Below are 7,929 nucleotides of genomic sequence, written 5' to 3' on the forward strand. Positions count from 1 at the left end.
TCCAGATACACAAACACTGAACTATTCAAGAATTCCCGCAAAACCTCATTCACAAAAGCTTGAAAACAGTCAGTGCATTGTACAGTCCAAAAGGCATTACCAAGTACTCATAGTGACCATTCTGAGTGTTGAATCCAGTCTTCCACTCATCCCTTGTTTTATTCTAACCAAGTGATATGCATTTCTTAAATCCAACTTGGTGAATATCTTGGCCGCTTGAAGCAGTTCAAAAGCAGATGACATGAGTGGCAGAGGATAGCGGTTCTTCACCGTAATGTCATTTAGTGGACTGTAGTCTATGCATAAGGTCTCAGAGACCCGCCTTTCTTTCCCACAAAGAATCCCGCCCGGCTGGAGACGATCGAAGGACTTGATAATCCCTGATTTGAGTGAAGAGGAGATGTATTCATCCATTGCTGTTCTCAGGTCTCGAAATCGAGTAAAGTCTCCTTGGGAATGGGGCCCCTGGTAAGAGATCAATGGGACAGTCAAAATCTCGGTGAGGAGGTAGCGACAAGGCTTTAGACTTGCAGTTAAACGCTTCTTGTAAATCATCGTGACAGGAAGGTACCGTGTGTAGATCAGGATAGTCAGGGTGGTCTATAATGATCCTACAAGAGTCTGTTGGTGCATTAACAGGTTGCGAAAGTTTACACCTGCCCTTACAATCCTCTCCCATTCCTTAACTTTCCTGAAGGCCAGTCTATGTGGAGGATTGTGGATCTTCAGCCAAGGAAACCCCAAAATAATCGGTGCTGAGTCGACCAAAAATATGAAATTGCATGCTCGGTATGGTCCTTATTTATAGTAATCCGTATGGGCTCAGTGCAATGGGTAATCAGAACAACAAGCGGCCGCCTAAGGCACTGGCACTAACAGAGAAAGCAAATAGAGTAATGATCAGTGTATTAAGGAGACAAGGAAAGGGAATTGAAAAGTCTCCCTCCCACCAGATTTCATTCACACCTCATCAGCATCAGGGTTAATCGTGAAGGTCATTGATTAGCAGTAATAGGGGAGTCCAGGTCTTGTGGAAGAGTGTCAGGGATCCTTGTAGTGAAAATCTTATCTTTTCGAGATTAATACACTGTAATAGGTCCTGTATCCACCTGTCATGTGTGGGTGGAGAGACGTGCTTCCATTTAAGGAGAATGGAGCGCCTGGCCAGCAGGGTTGTGGGCGATGACCCGCTGGGTCGTGGTGGGCATGTTCTGTGTTGGGGGACGCCGAATAAGGCAGTTAGAGGTTAAGGGTATGGGTGTGTTAAGGGCCTGTTCAAGGGTATTGAAAATACTAGACCAGAAGGCCTTCAGGCTGGGGCATGACCAAAACATATGTGTGTGATTGGCAGGAGACTGCTTGCATCTGTTACAGGCATCGCCTCTAAGAGGGAATATTCTGGCTAGTTTAGCATTGGTAAAGTGAGCCCTGTGTAGCACCTTGCACTGCATTAGACTGTGCCTAGCACAGATAGATGAGGTTTGCACCAAATGAAGAATGTCCCTCCACTTAATGTCAGATATGTCTACACCCAGCTCACCCTCCCAAGACTCTTTTACAGATGTAGTAGAGGCTAGGTCCAAGGAGGCAAGTTTCCCATAGATAGTAGATACCAGCCTTTTTTGGTCGCAATCAAGGGTGAGAAACTGGTCAATTCCTGATTCAGGGGGGCGGTTGGGGAAATGGGGGAACTGCTTTGAGCAAAATGCCTAATTTGGAAGAAACGGAAAAGATGACTGTTTGGCAGGTGATACTTGGCTGACGGGGATGAAAAGTCGGAGAAAACCCCATCTTTGTAAAGATTGTTGATTGTGACAAGCCCGTTGGCAGCCCACATTTGGAAGGTGGGGTCCGAGCAGGATGGAAAAAAATAAGTGATTATTTAATATCGGAGCTTGGATTGAGGCTCTGTGTAAGCCGTGTTGTCTTCTGAATTGAAGCCAAATCTTAATGGTACTGGTAACAATTGGGTTGGCTGAAATTTTGTGCGCCATTATGGGAAGTTGGGAGCATATCACAGAGTGTAAGGAGCTAGAAGAAGAGGAGATCTCCATGTGAACCCATGGTGGGCTGGGGTTAGGAATCTTTGGACAGTCCAGTAAAGGAGTGGGATAATGTTAGAGGCCCAGTAGTAGTGGCGAAGCTCGGGAGTGCCAAACCACCCTCCGACTTGGGAGCTGAAGAATAGATCTTTTAAGACGGGCGGTTTGCCATCCCAAATGAACGATTAGTTGGCTGTCAAGACTGGTGAAAAAGGATTTATTGATGAAAATTGGGATATGTTGGAAGAGATATAAGAATTTGGCAGAATTACCATTTTAATAAGATTGTCACGGCCAGCAAGGGATATGGGAAGTGAAGACCACCTAGATAGGTCAGATTTGCATTTAGCTAAGAGTGTTTGGAAGTCTGTGGGAAAAAGATCTTTAAAGGAGTTAGTGATGGACACCCCAAGTATCTGAAGCCGTCTGAAGCAATATTAAAGGGAAAGTGGTTGGGGAGGTCTTCATAGTTGGTTCACAAAAATAGTTCACTCTTATGGAGATTTAATTTGTAGCCTGATAAACGACCAAACTGCTCAAGGATTGACAATATAGAGGAGAGAGGAGGCAGGATTGGAGACGATAGAGAAGGTCATCCCGTAAAGGAAAGTTTGTGAACTGTACCATAGCGTGATGCCCTCAAACCCATTGTGGCCTCTAAGCCATATAGCTAGAGGCTCGATGGATAAATTAAACAACAGGGAGAAAGCGGGCAGCCCTGACGTGTTCCACGTTGGAGATGGAAGGAAGACGATTGAATGCCATTTGTGTTTACTGATGCAGAAGGGGGCGTAAAAGCTTAATCCAGGAAATAAATTTTGAGTCAAAGCCGAATTTTTCTAAAATGAAGAACAGGTAGCTCCACTCCACCCTATCAAAAGCTTTTTCCGCATCGAGTGAAACTATAACTCGGGACATCGGACGGCGAGAAAATAACATTAAGTAGCCTCCTAGTATTGAAGAAAGAGTGTCTCCTATAAAGCCTGTTTGGCCTAGCGGAACTATAGAAGGTATCACGAGTTGGAGGCGGAGGGACAAAATCTTAGCCAGTATTTTACAATCGACATTTAGGAGGGAAATTGGTCTATAGCTGCCGCAAAGAGTAGGATCTTTATCCTTCTTCAATAGTAGAGAGATGGAAGCCATGGACAGGGTTTGAGGCAATCTGCCTTCTTTAAGGGAGTCGTTATACATCCTTGTAAGAATTGGGGCCAAAAGAGACGAATATGCCTTATAAAACTCGACTGTGAAGCCATCCAGACCAGGGGATTTCCCATTTTCCATAGATTTGATGGCTTCCTGTATCTCTAAAGTGGAGATGGGGTCCCCCATTCCGCCTGCGTTAACTACATCAATTTGGGGGAAAGTTAAGGAGTCAAGAGGATTTGGGTTTATTGTGCCAATTGTGGGGCATTCAGAAGTGTACAAATTATTATAAAATTCGAAGAAAGACTTGTTTATTTCAATCGGATCTGATACTAAATTGCCTTCGGGCGACTTTACTTTGAGGATTAATCTGGAGGCGTTAACTGCCCGAGCCTGTTGAGCCAGAAGCCTCCCCGCCTTGTTCCCTTGTTCAAAAAAGCGCTGCTTAGTTTGCCTCAGTTGTCTCTCGACTACACTCATCATTAAAAGGTCATGTTCCAAATGTAATAATATGCGTTTTGTATATAAGGTCGGTGAGGGGGAGGAGGAATACGTTTCATCTAATCGGAAAAGTTCTTCCAAAATTACCGACAGCCGGACCCTTTCATCCTTTCTTAGTTTGGAAACATACGATATAACCTGCCCACGAACATAGGCTTTGAGGGCCTCCCACACTGTTCCACAACTTACGTCAGCAGTGTCATTAATTTCAATATATAAACGAATCTGCGAATTAACAAAGCTCCTAAACTTGTCATCTGACAGCAGGTGGGAACTGAACCTCCAAACCTTGGCGGGAGTGACACTAAGAGGGAAGTGGATGTCAATTGATACAGGAGCGTGGTCTGAAGTAACTATTGGGTGGTATTGACAAGCGCTGGCAAGGTGTAGCAAGCTGTCGTCCAGCAGAAAAAAATCTATTCGCGAAAATGTGTGTTGGACGTGTGAGAAAAAAGAGAAAGCTTTACTTTGAGGGTTTTTAAATCTCCAAGGGTCTGAGATTCCTAATTGTGATGCATAATTTGAGACTGCGTTGGCAGATTTTGAGAGAGTGCCAAGCTTAAGGGATGACCTGTCGAGATTCACATCTTGAATCAAGTTAAAATCTCCACCCATGATTATGCGGTGATTGTCTGCGTTCGGGATTTTAGCAAAAAGGTTCATGAAGAATTGATCATCATCAAAGTTGGGCGCATAAACGGAAACCAAAATGACAGGCATGCCCTGCAAAACACCTGAAACTATGACGTAGCGGCCATGATTGTCAAGAATAGTATTTGTTGGTACGAACATCACACTCTTGTGAATAGTGTTAATATTTTAACTCATTAATAGTGTTAATATTTAACACCTAGTGTTGTTAAAAGACACGCAAAAGTGTATTTTTAACACTAAATTGTTGTTGATTTCTAACACTCTTGGTGTTATTTAATAACACATTGCAGTGTATTTTTAACTCTAAATTGTTGTTGATTTCTAACACTCTTGGTGTTATTTAATAACACATTGCAGTGTATTTTTAACACTAAATTGTTGTTGATTTCTAACACTCTTGGTGTTATTTAATAACACATTGCAGTGTACTTTTAACACTAAATTGTTGTTGATGCATCTTCTTTTTTATTACAAAATAAAATTAAAATATATCCAGTTACCCGATTGAAATGTGAAAAAATTACAACCAAACACACATTTACAAACTTTTTGGGCAATTAGATGCTGATCTGTCTTTTACGTAAATATTATTTCTTTGTTCATCTAATTTGTCACTGTAGTCAGACAGTTAGGGACATAAAAGGCTTCAAAATGCAGATTTAATAATGAAACCTACCTTCATCTGAAATGCTGTCACGCACGATCAGGCAAAGGTCTGGATTGGACTCCATCAGTTCAAGAAGAATGTCTTCCTCCACTGCGGTGTCAGTTTCATCAAATATGTGAAGTTCAGCTGCATCATGGAGTCCAAATTTGTTTTTGACTACAGGATGAAAAGCATGACAACATAAAGATAAAAAAACAGGTTTTAACTGCACATAATGACTGATCAACCATATTATCTATATAACATATCTGAAATTGCATGCTTTGACTTAACAGCAGTATTACAATGTTGTGTTGTCGCCATTACTGTACAAAAAACAATAACTTTCAGAAGCAAGTTGAAAACTAAAAACACCATCAGTTATCTACTGATGTTTTATAGCTGCAATGGCAGACAACCTGTTTTCCAGTTGTGGCAAGACTTGAATGTGTAGCCAAGCAACCAAGATAATCCAGATATGGAATTTAAACAAAGTAACAATAAGAGGTAGAAGCTACATAATTGTCAATGTTTGCTGTATTTAGAATGTCAAAATGAACCAACAAAATGCCTGCAGCAAGAAGTAGACTATTCACACCATAAGACGGACAGCACCAAGTAAAAGTAAAATAATAAAAACCCATTAGGACTATGACAATTCTATGAACAATGCCACTTAAACATTGTGTATTTGTTGTTAAACCAGCAATAATTTGTTTTTTACATAATATGTTACTCACCTGCAGTGATGAATTCCAAATAGGTGAAACCTAGCTGTAATCGGATGTACTTCTTGGTACTCTGGTATCTCACCTTCAGCAGCATGGTGATATCTTGCAGAAACTGTACAGAGTGGAAAAAGATAGCTGTTCAACTTTCTCTAGGCAAGGAGTTATTAAACATGTATTAAGTCCAACAAGTGGCTAAAGTTACAGGGTATAGCGAAGTTAACGTGAGAACCTTAGTCTCAGATGTTGGGAGTCTATAATTACCGTTTTGGTATCAATTAGGCACTCGCTTTTTCCTCTTTAGTCCCTGTCGCAGTTTAGCATATACCTGCGATAAAAGTCGGCCAATTAAACCATACGTGAAATGCAAGACAGCGAGACAGCAGTTCCGCGAAACTAACGTTAGCCCTCGACACAGCAGTACCGCGAAACTACCGTTAGCCCTCGACACAGCAGTACCGCGAAACTACCGTTAGCCCTCGACACAGCAGTACCGCGAAACTAACGTTAGCCCTCGACACAGCAGTACCACGAAACTAACGTTAGTAAAGTTAGCCCTCGAGGCAGAAGTACCGGAAACTCTCGTTTATGTCCTGTCATGGTGGATCGTCGAATTTCTGATGGCAAAATAATGTGGCATAATTAAGTTAAATATTCTTAAAGAAATTTACTGAAACAAAAAAAGTCTATTTATTATTTTGGCCTGGAATTAAATATGCTCGGCCGGTTTGAACAGGTTCATACATATTGACTGATGTTACACTTCCTGGCTTATTTTGCCTCCCTTCAACCAACTAACGTTAGCAAACGTTAAGTTAGCTATTAGTCACAAGCTTCACTAAAATATAAAACACGTCTCACCACACTTGAAGTTAACACATCATTTCATATGAAGATGAACAGCCTGTATAAGTAAATATAATTTGTACTTACCTTCTGAAATAACAGCTAAATATCTTCCTGACCACGGGTTTTCTTCACCGTGACTTCAAGAAGAAAGAGCGCGTTGAAACCGGATGTGCAAGTAACTCGGTCAGGAGAGCATCACTTAACTCGCCGCAATAACTCCGCCCCCAGAGCTGTTTTAACACTGCAAGTGCTAAAGGAACACCACAATCAACACGGATCAACTCAAAATATTTGACACTGGGAAATCAACACTACCAATTTTGCTTTGCAGAGACACCGCAGAGCCGACCGGAGCAAAATACGGACCTGGCGGAACAGATTGCCTCATATTCGTTGACATGACACCCAAAAAATTTAAGACCAATCCAATCTGAATTTAAGACAATTTAAGACTTTTTAAGGCCTTATTTTTAGGAAAAGCAATTTAAGACTTTTTAAGGCCCCACGAACACCCTGGTATGATAGAACTTTATCAATCCCCAAGAGAAGTCTTGTGCCAGAAATCAAAGATAACAAAAGAATAGGGAAAAAACAATAGAGTAACATGTATAAATAAATAAATATATACAAAAAGAGCAATACATATAAAGTGTATACACAGTAATACTCCAAAAAGTGAATTACAGAGACAAAGAATAACAAACATTAAAAGATTAAAATAAATAAAGTGCATTAGAGTCTAGACCAGTGCGTAATATAAACTAAAGTAATATTGTGCATGATATTAAGAGTTCAATTCAATTCAGTTTATTTGTATAGCCCAATTTCACAAATTACAAATTAGTCTCGGAGTGCTTTACAATCTGTACACAGACATCCCTGTGTTGGAGTTGGAAAGCGACACACCACCTGGACGACACTCACTGGAAGAAAGAGCGGTAGACTTCTACGTTACATCTATAAGCGTTTTATTAAGAAATCAAGATACTAAATAGACAATCATGCGCATGGACCCCAATCCAGAGCTGTCACCAATGGCCCCAGCGCTGCAGAAAGGATGCCCGCTCCTAGTGAGCGGCCATCTTAAATAGCCGAAAAGAACAGTTCTGATTGGACATGAGCATAAGGGGGCGGTGTCTTCTCATTGGTTCTTGTTGCCAGCTCCCGCCTCTGCCGTCCCTTCATTGGATGTTGTGGCCCGCACATGAATGTATGGTAATAGAAGAGGTGAAAAAAGAGAAGAAGAGTGTTGATTCCGTAGTCCCTGTCTTGCAAGACGACTCCCTTCGGGCCTTATCTCTTCAGGGATGAGGCCTGGATCGTCTCCGAAGGTCGTTCACACACCGGGGGGGGCTTCTTCCCA

The 7,929-nt window shown here is 41.6% G+C and overlaps 1 long non-coding RNA gene across 2 annotated transcripts; it reads right to left on the reverse strand.

Moving 5' to 3' along the window:
• Positions 1 to 4,905: 4,905 nt before the first annotated feature.
• On the reverse strand, positions 4,906 to 6,845 carry LOC130211755 (uncharacterized). 2 transcript variants are annotated; one of them, XR_008835150.1, is made up of 4 exons: positions 6,651 to 6,845; positions 5,982 to 6,045; positions 5,730 to 5,832; positions 4,906 to 5,166 (listed from the first exon to the last, which is right to left on the reverse strand). It is a non-coding gene; the product is annotated as an uncharacterized LOC130211755 (long non-coding RNA). The 2 variants fall into 2 exon arrangements; XR_008835147.1 differs by lacking the exon at positions 5,982 to 6,045 and having other exon boundaries at positions 6,651 to 6,832.
• Between the last annotated feature and the right edge of the window lie 1,084 nt (positions 6,846 to 7,929).

Source organism: Pseudoliparis swirei, chromosome 3 (genome assembly GCF_029220125.1).
Source record: "Pseudoliparis swirei isolate HS2019 ecotype Mariana Trench chromosome 3, NWPU_hadal_v1, whole genome shotgun sequence".
Taxonomy (NCBI): Eukaryota; Metazoa; Chordata; class Actinopteri; order Perciformes; family Liparidae; genus Pseudoliparis; species Pseudoliparis swirei.